Genomic DNA, 14,753 nt, shown 5'->3' on the forward strand with positions numbered 1-14,753 from the left:
AAATATGAACTTTCATCATGACAATAGACCCCACACACAGGCAAGCCTTGTCCTTCCCCAGAGCATTTTGATAATGTGATGAATGAATGAAAACTTCCTCCTTGGAAGGTCATTAGCCGTTTGTGGTGTGTGTGTGTGTAGAATTCATTTCAGAGACTCTTTAACACAGCAGGGAAAAGTCAAGAAAGTGTTCCAGCTGAGTTAATAGAAAGATTTAGCCTTTCTGTGGTGGCTTTCATTTCATTTGCAAAGAATTTAAAAAATTCTTTGCAAGCATTAACTAATCCATCCAGCAATGCACGGAGGCTAGTTACAGTCTACATTTTGTTTTTTCAGAGTTTGAAAAAAGAGATTTGGCTTCTATCTCTCTCATGTTTTTGCGCGCTCTCTTTTCTTGGTCTATTTATGTACAGGACGGCTTTAGAAGTCAGATTCTCCTGCTAATTAGTTACCTCTCAAGGGAAAGACAACTATTTTTGTTTATGTGATGATGACTTACTAAGGACATGATCTTAAAAGCTCTGACTCTGGGACAATACACAGTGAAAGTAAATGTTTAAAAAATAGAAGCCCTGCTTGATGGGCAATTTTTTTAATTTTTATTTTTTACTTTTTTAAATTTACATCCAAATTAGTATATAGTGCAACAATGATTTCAGGAGTAGATTCCTTAGTGCCCCTTACCCATTTAGCCCATCCCGCCTCCCACAACCTTTCCAGTAACCCTAAGTTTGTTCTCTATATTTATGAGTCTCTTCTGTTTTGTTCCCTTCCCTGCGTTATATTATTTTTGCTTCCCTTCACTTATGTTCATTGTTTTGTCTCTTAAAGTCCTCATATGAGTGAAGTCATATGATTTTTGTCTTCCTCTGACTGACTCATTTCACTTAGCATAATACCCTCCAGTTCCATCCACATGGTTGCAAATGGCAAGATTTCATTCTTTTTGTTTGCCAAGTAATACTCCATTGTATATATATACCACTTCTTCTTTATCCATTCATCCATTGCATTTGGGCTCTTTCCATACTTTGGCTATTGTTGATAGTGCTGCTATAAACATGGGGGTGCATGTGTCCCTTTGAAACAGCACACCTGTATCCCATGGATAAATGCCTGGTAGTGCAATTGCTGGGTCATAGGGTAGTTCTATTTTCAATTTTTTGAGGAACCTCCATACTGTATTCCAGAGTGGCTGCACCAGCTTGCATTCCCACCAACAATGCAAAAGAGATCCTCTTTCTCCGCATCCTTTCCAACATCTGTTGTTGCCTGAGTTGTTAATGTTAGCCATTCTGACAGGGGTGAGGTGATATCTCATTGTGGTTTTGACTTGTATTTCCCTGATGATGAGTGATGTGTTATTTGGCCATCTGGGTCTCTTCTTTGGAGAAGTGTCTATCCATGTCTTTTGCCCATTTCTTTACTGGATTATTTGTTTTTTGGGTTTTGAGTTTGAGAAGTTCAGTATAGATTTTGGATACTAACCCTTTATCTGATATGTCAGTTCCAAATACCTTCTCCCATTCTGTCGGTTGCCTTTTAGTTTTGCTGATTGTTTCCTTCACTGTGCAGAAGCTTTTTATTTTGATGAGGTCCCAGTAGTTCATTTTTGCTTTTGTTTCCCTTGCCTCTGGAGACGTGTTGAGTAAGAAATTGCTGCGGCCAAGATCAAAGAGGTTTTTGCCTGCTTTCTCCTAGAGGATTTTGATGGCTTCCTGTCTTACATTTCGGTCTTTCATCCATTTTGAGTTTATTTTTGTGTATGGTGTACGAAAGTGGTCCAGGTTCATTTTTCTGCATGTCGCCGTCCAGTTTTCCCAGCATCGCTTGCTCAAGAGACTGTCTTTATTCCATTGGATATTCTTTCCTGCTTTGTCAAAGATTAGTTGGTCATATGTTTGTGGTTCCATTTCTGGGTTCTTTATTCTGTTCCATTGATCTGAGTGTCTGTTCTTGTGCCAGTACCATACTGTCTTGATGATTACAGCTTTGTAGTATAGCTTGAAGTCTGGGATTGTGATGCCTCCTGCTTTGGTTTTCTTTTTCAAGATCGTTTTGGCTATTCGGGGTCTTTTCTGGTTCCATACAAATTTTAGGATTGTTTGTTCTAGCTCCATGAAGAATGCTGGTGTTACTATGATAAAGGTGGCATTGAATATGTAGATTGTTTTGAGTAGTATTGACATTTTAATATTTGTTCTTCCTATCCAGGAGCATGGAATATTTTTCTGTTTTTTGTGTGTGTGTGTCTTATTCAATTTCTTTTGTAAGCTTTCTATAGTTTTCAGCATGTAGATTTTTCACCTCTTTGGTTAGATTTATTCCTAGGTATTTTACGTTTTTTTGTGCAACTGTAAATGGGATCAATTCCTTGGTTTCTCTTTCTGTCGCTTCATTGTTGGTGTATAGGAATGCAACCGATTTCTGTACATGGATTTTATATGCTGCAACCTTGCTAAATTCATGAATCAATTCTAGCAGTTTTTTGGTGAAATCTTTTGGGTTTTTCATATAGAGTATCATGTCATCTGTAAAAGGTGAAAGTCTGACCTCCTACTGGCTGAATTGGGTGCGTTTTATTTCTTTGCGTTGTCTGATTGCAGAGGCTAAGACTTCCAATACTATGTTGAATAACAGTGCCGAGAGTGGACATCCCTGTATTGTTCCTGACCTTAGGGGGAAAGCTCTCAGTTTTTCCCCATTGAGGATGATATTAGTGTTGGGTTGATCATATATGGCTTTTATGAACTTGAGGTATGCTCCTTCTATCCCTACTTTCTTGAGGGTTTTTATCAAGAAAGGATGCTGTATTTTGTCAAATGCTTTCTCTGCATCTAGTGACAGGACCATATGGTTCTTGTCCTTTCTTTTATTGATGTGATGAATCACATTAATTGTTTTGTGGATATTGAACCAGCCCTGCCTCCCCGGTATAAATCCCACTTGGTCGTGGTGAATAATTTTTTTAATGTATTGTTGGATCCAGTTAGCTAATATCTTGTTGAGGATTTTTGCATCCATGTTCATCAGGGAAATTGGTCTATAGTTCTGCTTTTTAGTGGGGTCTCTGGTTTTAGAATCAAGGTAATGCTGGCTTCATAGAAAGAGTTTGGAAGTTTTCCTTCCATTTCTATTTTTTGGAATGGTTTCAAGAGAATAGGTGTTAACTCTTCCTTATATGTTTGGTAGAATTCCCCTGGAAAGCCATCTGGCCCTGGATCTTGATTTTTGGCAGGTTTTTGATTACTAATTCGATTTCCTTACTGGTTATGGGTCTGTTCAAATTTTCTATTTCTTTCTGTTTCAGTTTTGGTACTGTATATGTTTCTAGGAATTTGTCCATTTCTTCTAGATTACCCATTTTATTGGTATATAATTGTTCATAATATTCTCTTATTATTGTTTTTATTTCTGTTGTGTTGGTTGTGATCTCTCCTCTTTCATTCTTGATTTTATTTGGGTCCTTTTCTTTTTATTTTTGATCAAACTGGCTAGTGGTTTATCAATTTTGTTAATTCTTTCAAAGAACCAGCTTCTGATTTCATTGATCTGTTTTACTGTTTTTTTGTTTTTTTTTTTTTTGGTTTCGATAGGATTAATTTCTGCTCTAATCTTTGTTATCTCCTGTCTTATGCTGATTTGGGGTTTTATTTGCTGTTATTTTTCCAGCTCCTTAAGGAGTAAGGTTAGGTTGTATATCTGAGATCTTTCTTCCTTCTTTAGGAAGGCCTGGATTGCTATATACTTTCCTGTTATGACCACCTTTGCTACATCCCAGAGGTTTAGGGTTGTGGTGTTATCATTTTCATTGACTTCCATATACTTTTTAATTTCCTCTTTAACTTCTTGGTTAGCCCATTCATTCTTCAGTAGGATGTTCTTCAGTCTCCAAGTATTTGTTACCTTTCCAAATTTTTTCTTATGGTTGATTTCAAGTTTCATAGGGTGGTGGTCTGAAAATATGCACGGTATGATCTCGATCATTTTGTACTTGTTGAGGGCGGATTTGTGTCCCAGTATATGGTCTATTCTGGAGAACATTCCATGTGCACTGGAGAAGAATGTGTATTCTGCTGCTTTAGGATGAAATGTTCTGAATATATCTGTTAAGTCCATCTGGTCCAGTGTGTCATTCAAAGCCATTGTTTCCTTGTTGATTTTTTGACTAGATGATCTGTCCATTGCTGTGAGTAGGGTGTTGAAGTCTCCTACTATTATGGCATACTATTGATGATTTTCTTTATGTTTGTGATTAATTGATTTATATATTTGGGTGTTCCACATTTGGTGCATAAATGTTTACAATTGTTAGGTCTTCTTGGTGGATAGACCCCTTGATTATGATATAATGCCCTTCTGCATCTCTTGATACAGTCTTTATTTTAAAGTCTAGTTTGTCTGATATAAGTATGGTTACTCTGGCTTTCTTTTGTTGACCATTAGCATGATAGACAGTTCTCCATCCCCTTATTTTCAATCTGAAGGTGTCTTTAGGTCTAAAGTGGGTCTCTTGTAAACAGCATATAGATGGATCTTGTTTTCTTATCCACTCTGTTACCCTATGTCTTTTGATTGGAGCATTGAGTCCATTGACTTTTAGAGTGAGTACTGAAAGATATGAATTTATTGCCATTATGATGCTTGTAGAGTTGGAGTTTCTGGTGGTGTTCTCTGGTCGTTTCTAATCTGTGTTGCTTTTGGAATATATGTTGCTTATGGATTCTCCCCTCAGAGAGTCCCCCTTAAAATTTTTTGTAGGGCTGGTTTAGTGGTCACAAACTCCTTTAATTTTTGTTTGGGAAACTTTTTGTCTCTCCTTCTATTTTGAATGACAGCCTTGCTGGATAAAGAATTCTTGGCTGCATATTCTTCTGATTCAGCACATTGAATATATCCTGCCACTCCTTTCTGGCCTGCCAAGTTTCTGTGGATAGGTCTGCTGCAAACCCAATCTGTTTTCTCTTATAGGTTAGGGACTTTTTGCCTTAATCTCCCTCTTTTTTTCTGCTTCATTATTCTCCATAAGTTTGTCCTCTCTATCGTTGATTCTCTGTTCTGCTTCATCCATCCTTGCCGCCACTGCATCCATCCATGATTGCAGCTCAGTTATAGCATTTTTAATTTCATTCTGTCTATTTTTTACTTCTTTTATCTCTGCAGAAGTGGATTCTAATCTATTTTCAACTCCAGCTGGTATTCTTATTATCGTGATTCTAAATTCTGGTTAGGACATCTTGCTTGTGTATGTGTTGGTTAAATCCCTGGGTGTCGTTTCTTTGTACCCTTTCTTTTGGTGTGAATTCTTTCATTTTGTCATTTTGAAGGGAGAAAAGGAATTAATGAGGTAGAAAAATTGAAATTAAAAAATATTAAAATTTTAAAAATATTAAAATTAAAAATTAAACACACACACACACAAATCGAATAGATGATGCTAGATCCTAGGTGTGCTTTTGTCTGGGTGTTGAAAGTGGTTTGACAGATTATAGGAAAAAAAGGAGGGGGGAGAAAAAAAGAAAAAAAAGGAAATCGTTTGAGAATTTGAAAAAATGAATACACTGAAGTAGACTAAAATGAGATTATGGGGGTAAAATAGAATTTGAAAAAATGAATACACTGAAGTAGACTAAAATGAGATTATGGGGGTAAAATAGAATTTGAAAAAATATACACAAAAGTAAAGAATATAGTAGAAAAAAATTAAAGAAAAATATTTTTAATAAAAATTAAAATATGAATTTTTTCTTGTGTATTTAAGAAAAAAGAAAAGAAACAAAAAAGAGAAAAAAGATAAAAAAAGAAAAAAAGAAATCGTTTGAAAATTTGAAAAAGTGAATACACTGTAGTTGACTAAAATAAAATGATGGAAGTAAGCTAGAATTTGAAAAAATTTACATAAAAGCAAAAAATACAGTAAAAAAATTAAATAAAAATATTTTTAATAGAAATTGAAAGTAAAAATGAAGTTTTTCTCTTTCTGCATTCAAGAAAAAGAAAAGAAATGAAAAAGAAAAAAGAAAATGAAAGAAAGAAAGGAAATTGTTTGAAAATTTGGAAAGGTGAATACACTGAAGTAGACTAAAATAAAATGATGGAAGTAAAATAGAATTTGAAAAAAAACTACACAAAATCAAAACATATAGTAATAAAAATTAAAGAAAAATATTTTTAATAAAAATTGAAAATAAAAATGAATTTTTTTCTCTTTCAGTATTCAAGAAAAAGAAGTGTTAAAGAGAAAAAGAAAAGAAAAAAAAAGAAAATTGAATAGACGAACCTGCTAACAGATTGAGGTAGGACTGTAATTGCTTCGTTTTCCCCTAGAAGTCAGTCTATGTATCTCTTTATAGTCTATAAACTAAGCCGGCGGTGAGACTTGTGTTCTTGGAAGTTGACCCATTTGGGCGGGGCTCAGTGTAACAGCTTCACTCTCCACTAGATGGCGCTGCTAGCCTACTGGGGTGGATTGCTGCAGGGCTCGTAGGTGCGTATGCACATGCGCGGGAGTGGTGACCATGGCACCACCCACCTACGCAGTCTGTTCTCCCGGATTAGCAATCGAGCACCCGTCCTCTGTCTTCAGCTCTCATCCACTCCCCGCTTTTCCACTCTCCATGACCAGGCCCCAGGCAGTACCTCTTTTCCCGAGTTTTGTCTCAGATGCGGCTATTTTCCCCGGCCCCTTATTTCTGAAGGACTGCGGCTTTCACCCATTCCGCCCCTCTGCGGGAGGATCTCACCGAGCAATGGACAAACAATGGCCTAATGTCGGCTGCACCCAGGAATCCTTGCTGGACCCTGCTGCTGCCAGTGCCCCATGACTGCGGCCAGGTGTCAGCCCGCCCCAGAAAAAGTTCACGAGACAGTGTAGCGGCAGCATTTCAGGGACCATGGAAAATCGCAACACACATCTGGCACCAGCCTTCACCCTCAACAAACTTGCCCCAGCACCAGTGAATGTGGCTGCCTTCCAGGGTCTGCTGGGACCAGGTGGCTTCAACACTCTCTACCAAATGTCCTTCCAGCAGTGGAACCGCTCTTCCCTGTGTGGTCCGAGAACCTCCCGGACCCCACTCTGTTCTTGGGGAATCACCTTTCCTACCAGAGCACCTCCAGGTATCGAGCTGTGGAGTTGCAGCCTTTGCGCTCCCCTTGTTTACAGTCTTAATGGAATTTAAATGCTCTCCTTTCTCCTTTCTCCCTTTTTAGTTTAGTCCCTGCGGCTGTTTCCAATTTTCCACTTTCTCTCCAGCTGCTGTTGGGGAGGGGTGCTTTTCCCGTATCCCCCCCCCCCCCCCCCCCCCCCCCCCCCCCCGTCCCCAGTCTCCATCTTCTCTCTACCAGCAAAAGTGGTTCTCTTCCGCGGCTTCTCGCTCCCCAAATTCACCTCTCTGGGCCGCATACCTGCTGAATTCTGTGGTTCAGGTTGTGCAGATTGTTGTGTTAATCCTCCAATCAGTTTTCTAGGTGTGCAGGATGGTTTAGTGTTGGTCTGGCTGTATTTCATGGACGCAAGACACAAAAAAAACTTCCATGCTGTTCTGCCATCTTCTGCATTCCCAAGCCTCCATCCTTTTAAGCTTCACTTATTCTCCTCTCTCCTGCCTACCATGCTTCTTCCACTTGGCCTCTGACACTGTTGACAGAGTCAAGTGGTTTTGTCTGGTTTTCTTCTTGATGGAACCAGACCATAGAAGGTGAGGGCCAAGACTAGGGAGAAAACTTCTTTAGATGCTTCTATGTGTGTTTACAGGTACTGGGGTGGTGATTGATGGGGAAATAGAAAGACTTTGAGTCAATGAAGAACTTTTAAGACATGCAATGCTTTCATACTAACATCAAGCTCCTCTTAATGCCTAGTTTTGGTGCTTTTTTAATCTTACAATCTATCTCTTCTCCAACTTAGCAAACACCTTCTGCATCCTTTCTGGTATCAGTCAGGGGGGTGAGGAAGATAGTAGAATACTCTATCCTGCTACAATTATCATTAACATTTCACTTCCTCACTTGTATTTAAACTACATATTATAAAGCTACAGAGTAAGATATGAAAGAAATAAAACAGCAATTAAAATAAATAACAGGCGCATTATCTTCCCCTTCTCTAAACCCCACCCTCCAGGGGCCTGTATAGAACATTTGCTTTTGTACATTTTTACACTTACTGAAAACAAACACAAACTCTGTATGTTTGAGATGTATATTGAATTAGACACTGTTCCAAGATGAAAAATATTTCAGGCCACTTCAACATCAGGTTGGAGGATTAACCCAGGTAAATGATATAGAGCATATTTTGAATTTGCTAAAGTTCTGCCCAAACTTGAAGAAAAAAAAAATCAAGATTCAGAATTCAAGTTTTTGTTATTCTGTGGAAATAATTACAAGATAAATATTAGAGATTGGTTCCAGTTTTCTATTTTTTTTTATAGCCTAAGAAATTTGGGCTTGAGTGGTAGTTTATTATTTGTCAGGAAAAAAAAAAATCTCAGTTTGACCCTCAAAGGATTGCAGTCCTTATTACTTGTAAGAATATGAATATTAAAGAATATGGTCGATCTAGGCCTCTCCATCATCTCTTCCTACTCATACCTTTCATGCACTAGGGCTGGGTTAATCTTACATGATGTAGAGATTAATTTGGAAATTTGGTATTGAACTAAATCCTTTGTCAATAATGATTTTTAAATGGACTAATTTGCTCTAAACATTGTGATTAGGATAATCACTGCATTGGAATGTATGTACAGTAGAGATAAAGGGTATTTAAGCAGTGAAGGCTGATTATTCTATTTTCTTCTATGAATAATGTTTATACCCCAAGAGGACCATATGCTAAAAATGCACTTGAAGTTTTCCTTTATGACTCTTGCAGATTCAGGCTGAACTAGGCATGTTGGTTTGCAATAAATAGAGACATAAATCAGGAAAACAGCCAGTCTAATTTTGATTGTTTAAGAAAATGAATGCCATTGGATCTATTTTTTATAGTTCTCTATTTCCAGTGTCTTCTGATGTGGTTTTCCTGCATAACAAGAAGAAATATCACTGAATTTTATTTGTGGGTAATTTTTTGGTACTGGTTTTTCATTACATTCTACAGGGTGTCTTGAGGTTTGGGGTTATTTTTATCATTATTTTATAATCATGTTGCATACTTACAAATGGAGAACCTTGGGTGAAGTTGAGTGTGGGAGAGGCCTGACTTGCCTAATAATGACCACAAGATGTCCTTTGTGCATGGATGTGAGGAAGTGAAGTCATCTTCAGCAGGGTCATTGGAAGGCCTTTTCTTTCCCTAGTAGAGGTGATCATCTCTTTCTTATTGGATCATCTCTATCCATCTACATGGATATCTGTGTATCCATCAATCGTTTCCTACATCAACCCCCCCCCCCCCTGCAACTACCACAAATTACAGGCTAGGGCTCTAGGATCTGGAAAGTCAAAAATTCAGACCCACATGGGGACATATCTGCAGCTTGACCAATGGAGGTGATCATCAGTGACAACTTGGTGAAAGTGGTGGGGAGGGCTGGGATGGGGTTAATGCTATGGGAGGTGGCTGCATTCATCTGAGGGATGAGGTACAGTTCTCAGTCTTACTCTTTATTAGCCTCTGTGCTCATTCATATCCCAGCCACCCCACCTCACCAACCTACTCACGAAAAGAGCACACAGATATCTGGAAGAAAAACAGAGATTGTTAAACAAACCTCTCTCACACAGCATGCAGTTTACTTCATCAAAACCTGCAAGGGAGAACATCTCTAGCATCAGTCCACTAGCAAGACTTATATCACCTCTGCAGTAGCCAATTGTCTGGAAGCAAGTTCAGCTCCCACCCACTGGGGCATTGGTGGGGGGGAGGGTGCAGGGGAGAGGATTGCACAAAGATGTGAACAATAGGAAGCAGGAATCATGGAGCCCCCTTACAGCCTCTTACCATACTACCTTGAAATGATTATTTGCTTATTATATCTCATCTAATTTCAAAAAGATGGGGAGAAGATTATGGTTATACAGTATAATACAGCAAACCACTCACTGACATAGATACATACAGTACATTGAACAGTACAACTGGAAAGTCTTTTGCATCCAGCTGAGCCATATTTAAGATCAAGTGATATTGTGGCATATAGATCACTTTGGAATACTTTTGCCATTCCAGAAAAAGCAATCATGAAATTTGGGGTAATAAGCATCCTGTTTTAATATACCAAATGGAATATAAAGTTGAACTTTGAGAATGAATATTGCATTGAATAGTGAGTGGCTCTGTGCCAATGACAATGATTTTTTTTCTTCCAGACCACAGTTCACTTTTCATTTCCTACTCTTCCCAACCACCATGCTCTCCACCCCCTTCCTGACCTCATTACATGAAAGTTTCCTCATGCTGGCCATTTACCGCCTGTGCCAGCCTGTTCTGTATTGGGACAACTGCAATCACCGATAAAACACCATATATCACCATGGTCTCTCCATCCACAACCACCATTGCCCTGGGCATGGCCATTTTCGCTCTGTGTGCAGCCCACGCCTCAGTGAGACCACTCTTTTAGGCTTGGTCAGCCCAAGTGATCCAGCCTTTTCTCACTACTCTTAGCTGGCTCCTCCATCTACCACCTATTTGTCTAGAGTGGTCACTTTCTACTACTTACTTGGGTCAGTTTTCTAGCTCATTGTCTATGACCAACCTTAGTACTTTGGCCTGCTCAAAGCTGAAATTTTTGTTTGCATTATTTTAATAGTGTTTGAAAATGAACTTACTGATTCATCTGACGTAGTGTTAGAAAATAGAGAATTAAGATTTGTACCTTACCTTAAAATGGAACATGTTTAAAGATCCACTGCTATTGCTAATGCCTTATCCAAGGTATTTTTATAGCCCAGATACATTTATGTCATTGCTGTGCTGTATGAGATGCGACTCGTGTTCCGTCAATCTAATGCTACTTGGTAGTCTGACTTTAAGGTCATGACCACCTACCTACCTCAAGTGGACTGTTGGTGCTACCATGTTATCCTTCTCATTTCCTTATCAGTTCACTGTCTCATTTTATAGACAACTCTTTTGCACATTCTTCTCTTTTCTCAAATCCCCAACATCCCATTCCACATTACTCTCTGCTGATTTTATTTTCTACTTCACCGAGAATAAGAAAACACTAAAACAGATCATCCCACCCACGGGATCCATTTGGGTCACACACACACCCTACCATGTCTCCCAACTTACCTTTTGACTGCACCCAAGTGCTCTGCCTTTCTTCCACTTGTGGATAAATCGTCTGTGCTCTTCCACTTGTCCACTAGTCCCCCACCCCTCTCAGCTACTCAAAAATATTACTCCATGGGACGCCTGGGTGGCTCAGTCGGTTAAGCGTCTGACTTCGGCTCAGGTCATGATCTGGCAGTTTGTGAGTTCGAACCCCGCGGCAGGCTTTGTGTTGACAGCTCGGAGACCGGAGCCTCCTTTGGATTCTGTGTCTCCCTCTCTCTCTGCCCCTCCCCAGCTTGTGCTCTGTCTCTCTCTGTCTCTCAAAAATGAATAAATGTAAAAAAAATTTTTTAAAGTATTACTCCAGCAATTGCCATTCTCTCTTGCATCCCCCATTTTTCTCACCCTACTGAATGATTCTCACTCTATACTTAATTATTCCCACTCATGGTCATTATGCAGCCAAGCTGTAGTATCTCCCATCTTTAAAATCCTCCCTTGCTCTCACATCTTCCCACAGCCACTACCTCCTATCTATGCCCTACTCTGTGGCAAAAGTCTTCCAATACATATCTCTACTCTCTGCCTGCACACTTCTGTTTTCTGTTGACCCCTCTCTGGTTAGGCCTTCAACTGCATCACTCCAATGGCTGACAGCCCTTGCCAAACTCTCTGTGACCTCCTCATTTTCTGACCAATGGCCAATTTTAAGTCCTCAACTAATTACACCAAAGCAGCATTGGGCAGAGCTGTTTGCCCCAGCTTCCCTCTTTGGTTGGCTGTATTCTATCTTAGTTCCATCTCACACCACTGCCCCTCCAACTTCCTTTGTGTTTCCTCCTCATTTTCCTTTCCTTTAAATGTTGGAGTAGCTAAATCTGATCTGAGAATTCTTCCTTCTCTATCTGCATTCACTCTCCTGAGATTCCATCCAGTTTCCTGGCTCTAAATACTACCTATATACACCTCTGGCTTGACTTTCCTCCTTGAACTACACATTCATATGTCCAGATGACTTCCTGGCTTCTTGAAATGGATGTCTAAAGGGCATCTCAAACTCAGCATGCCCAGGACAAACATTCTGATTCTCACCATGACCTAACGTGCTTTGGAAAACTCAATAAGTGCCAAGCCCATTATTTGATTTCCTTAGACCCCAAATCTTGCCATCACCTTAACTCCTGTTTCTCTTACATCTCACATCCTGTCCAATAGCAAATTCTATTGAATCTACCTTTAAAACATGTCCAGAATATATCCAGACCTGACTACTTTGCTCCACTTCCCACATTACTGCCCAGGCCCAGGTCATTCAAAAGCCCCCTAGCTGCTCTTTCTTCTTCCTCCCTTGCCTTCCTATGCCACAGAGAGTCAGGACTATCCTTTTACAGTGTAAGTTGGATGATGCCACTCTTCTGCCTAAGACTCTCCAAAGGCTTCACTTCATTCGGAACAAAAACCACATCCTTCCAGAGGCTTAAGCCCCTCATTCCTCACATTCTTCCCCTTTCTCATTATGTTCCAAACTCTTCTGAAACACTCTTCCCCCAGTACCCACATGACTTCCTCACTCTCAACAGATCTCAGATGTCACCTTATCATTGACACCTTTCCAGACCAACCTCTATCACACAGCACTTCTCAGCACCCCCGCCATCTTTCTTAGCCTCTTCTATTTTTCTTCACAGCATCAATTCCACCTGACACAATATATATTTATGTGCTTATTTTTGTCTCCCTCCATTAGAACATAAGCTCCATGAGAGAAGAAATTTGTTATGTTCAGCAGTGTAACTTCAGTGCCTGGAACAAACACTACCAAGACCATAGCAGACACTCCATGGATATTTGAGGAACAAAGTAATTTAGCAACACGTTACATTTCAGAGACTATTCTTTTCATGAACAATGGCAAAAAAATAAATATCAATCGTTCCAGGCCCTTTGTTGGCAAGAGGAAACATAGTTGTAAATGATGCGGTCTCTGATGTGAAGTTGCCCCGGGTCTGGTTGGAAAGACAGGAAATAGAAATAAAGTCATAATTCACAATGGAAGGATGTGAAGGAAAATGCCAAATGAGTGACATAGGCAGAATGTGCTTTGGTTCAGGCTGGAAATTAATTTTCTCATTTAGTGAAATTAGACTGTTTCCAGTAGCAGGCACGGAGCTGAGAGCTGGCTTGATATGCAAGGTTTTCTTGATTAAGGAGCCATATGAGCTTGCTCCTAAAAGAAAAGTAGAATTTAAATGAATCGGGATGAGAGAAATAGCATTCCAGTCAGGGAAAGGAAGTGAGTAAAGGCATGATATTAGAAATGTATATGAGATGTTTGGATAAAAATTATGAGGCCATTTTAGTCAGGGGTTTTGTATATGGAAGTAAAGGATTATAGAGTCAGAAAGATGGGGATCATGAAGACAAGGCTAGAGCTGAGGCTTCACTTCTCATCTGGTAAGTTACTATTTGAGAGGAAAAGAGATTCCCCCTTCATGCTCCCATGCATCCTGCCCTTACCTTAAGCTCTGCACACCCCACATATCACATTAGAAGTAAGTAGAATTGAGGGTCACATACACATGTAAACCTAAACAGTGTCTGACTCCTCCACCAGAAAATAACCTTCCCTAGGGTGGGAACCATGTCTGTGCTTTGGTTGCCTTGTTTGTTTCTTTGCTTCTTTTGCATCTCTGCCTGGCATGGTGACAACATTTTAGTAGATGCTCACTATATGTTAGAAGAATGAAAGAAAGAAAGAGAAAGAGAGAGAAAGAAAGAAAGAAAGAAAGAAAGAAAGAAAGACAAACATTGTCAGCTGAAAACCCTTTGTCAGCAGAATTTTTTTAATGTTTATTTATTTATTTTGAGAGAGTGAGAGAGAGAAAGCACACATGAGCAGGGGAAGGGCAGAGAGAGAGGGGGGTGGAGAGAGAATCCCAAGCAGGCCCCACTCTGTCAGCACAGAGCCTGAAGTGGGGCTCAAACTCACGAACCGTGAGATCATTCCCTGAGCCGAAATCAAGAGCCAGACACTTAACCCACTGAGCTCCCCAGGCTTCCCTGCAGAATACTTTTTTGATTTAAAGTATGGTAACACCCACACAGCTAAACAAAACAAAACTAATATTGAGGTACTTTTCAATTCAGCAACAACAAGACTGGCAAGCTATCTTACCAGATAAGTGTGAGAATTCATTTTCAGCTTAGTCCAAGTTGAGTATTTGCAGTACTCATTCCCCTTACATTTGCATGCACCACAATGAAATTTGCCCCAAAGTCATTGGAAGTTTCTAACTGGAAACAATGGCTGTGCTGGTAATGGCCCAGATGTTCCACTGCCTGGCACAGAGCCTTGTCCACAATAGGTGCTCAGTAAGAGTCAGTTGAATGAAATGGCAGGAGAAAGAAGTGAGCCCATGAGTTTGCCTGCCTGTGGTTCAACCTTCCTGACATTTGAACGGGGCCCCCTAGGCAGGGGAGGCCGTGATGATTGAAACAACCCAATTGTCTCCAGGGGGTGAGT

Source organism: Lynx canadensis, chromosome B4 (genome assembly GCF_007474595.2).
Source record: "Lynx canadensis isolate LIC74 chromosome B4, mLynCan4.pri.v2, whole genome shotgun sequence".
Lineage (NCBI taxonomy): Eukaryota > Metazoa > Chordata > Mammalia > Carnivora > Felidae > Lynx > Lynx canadensis.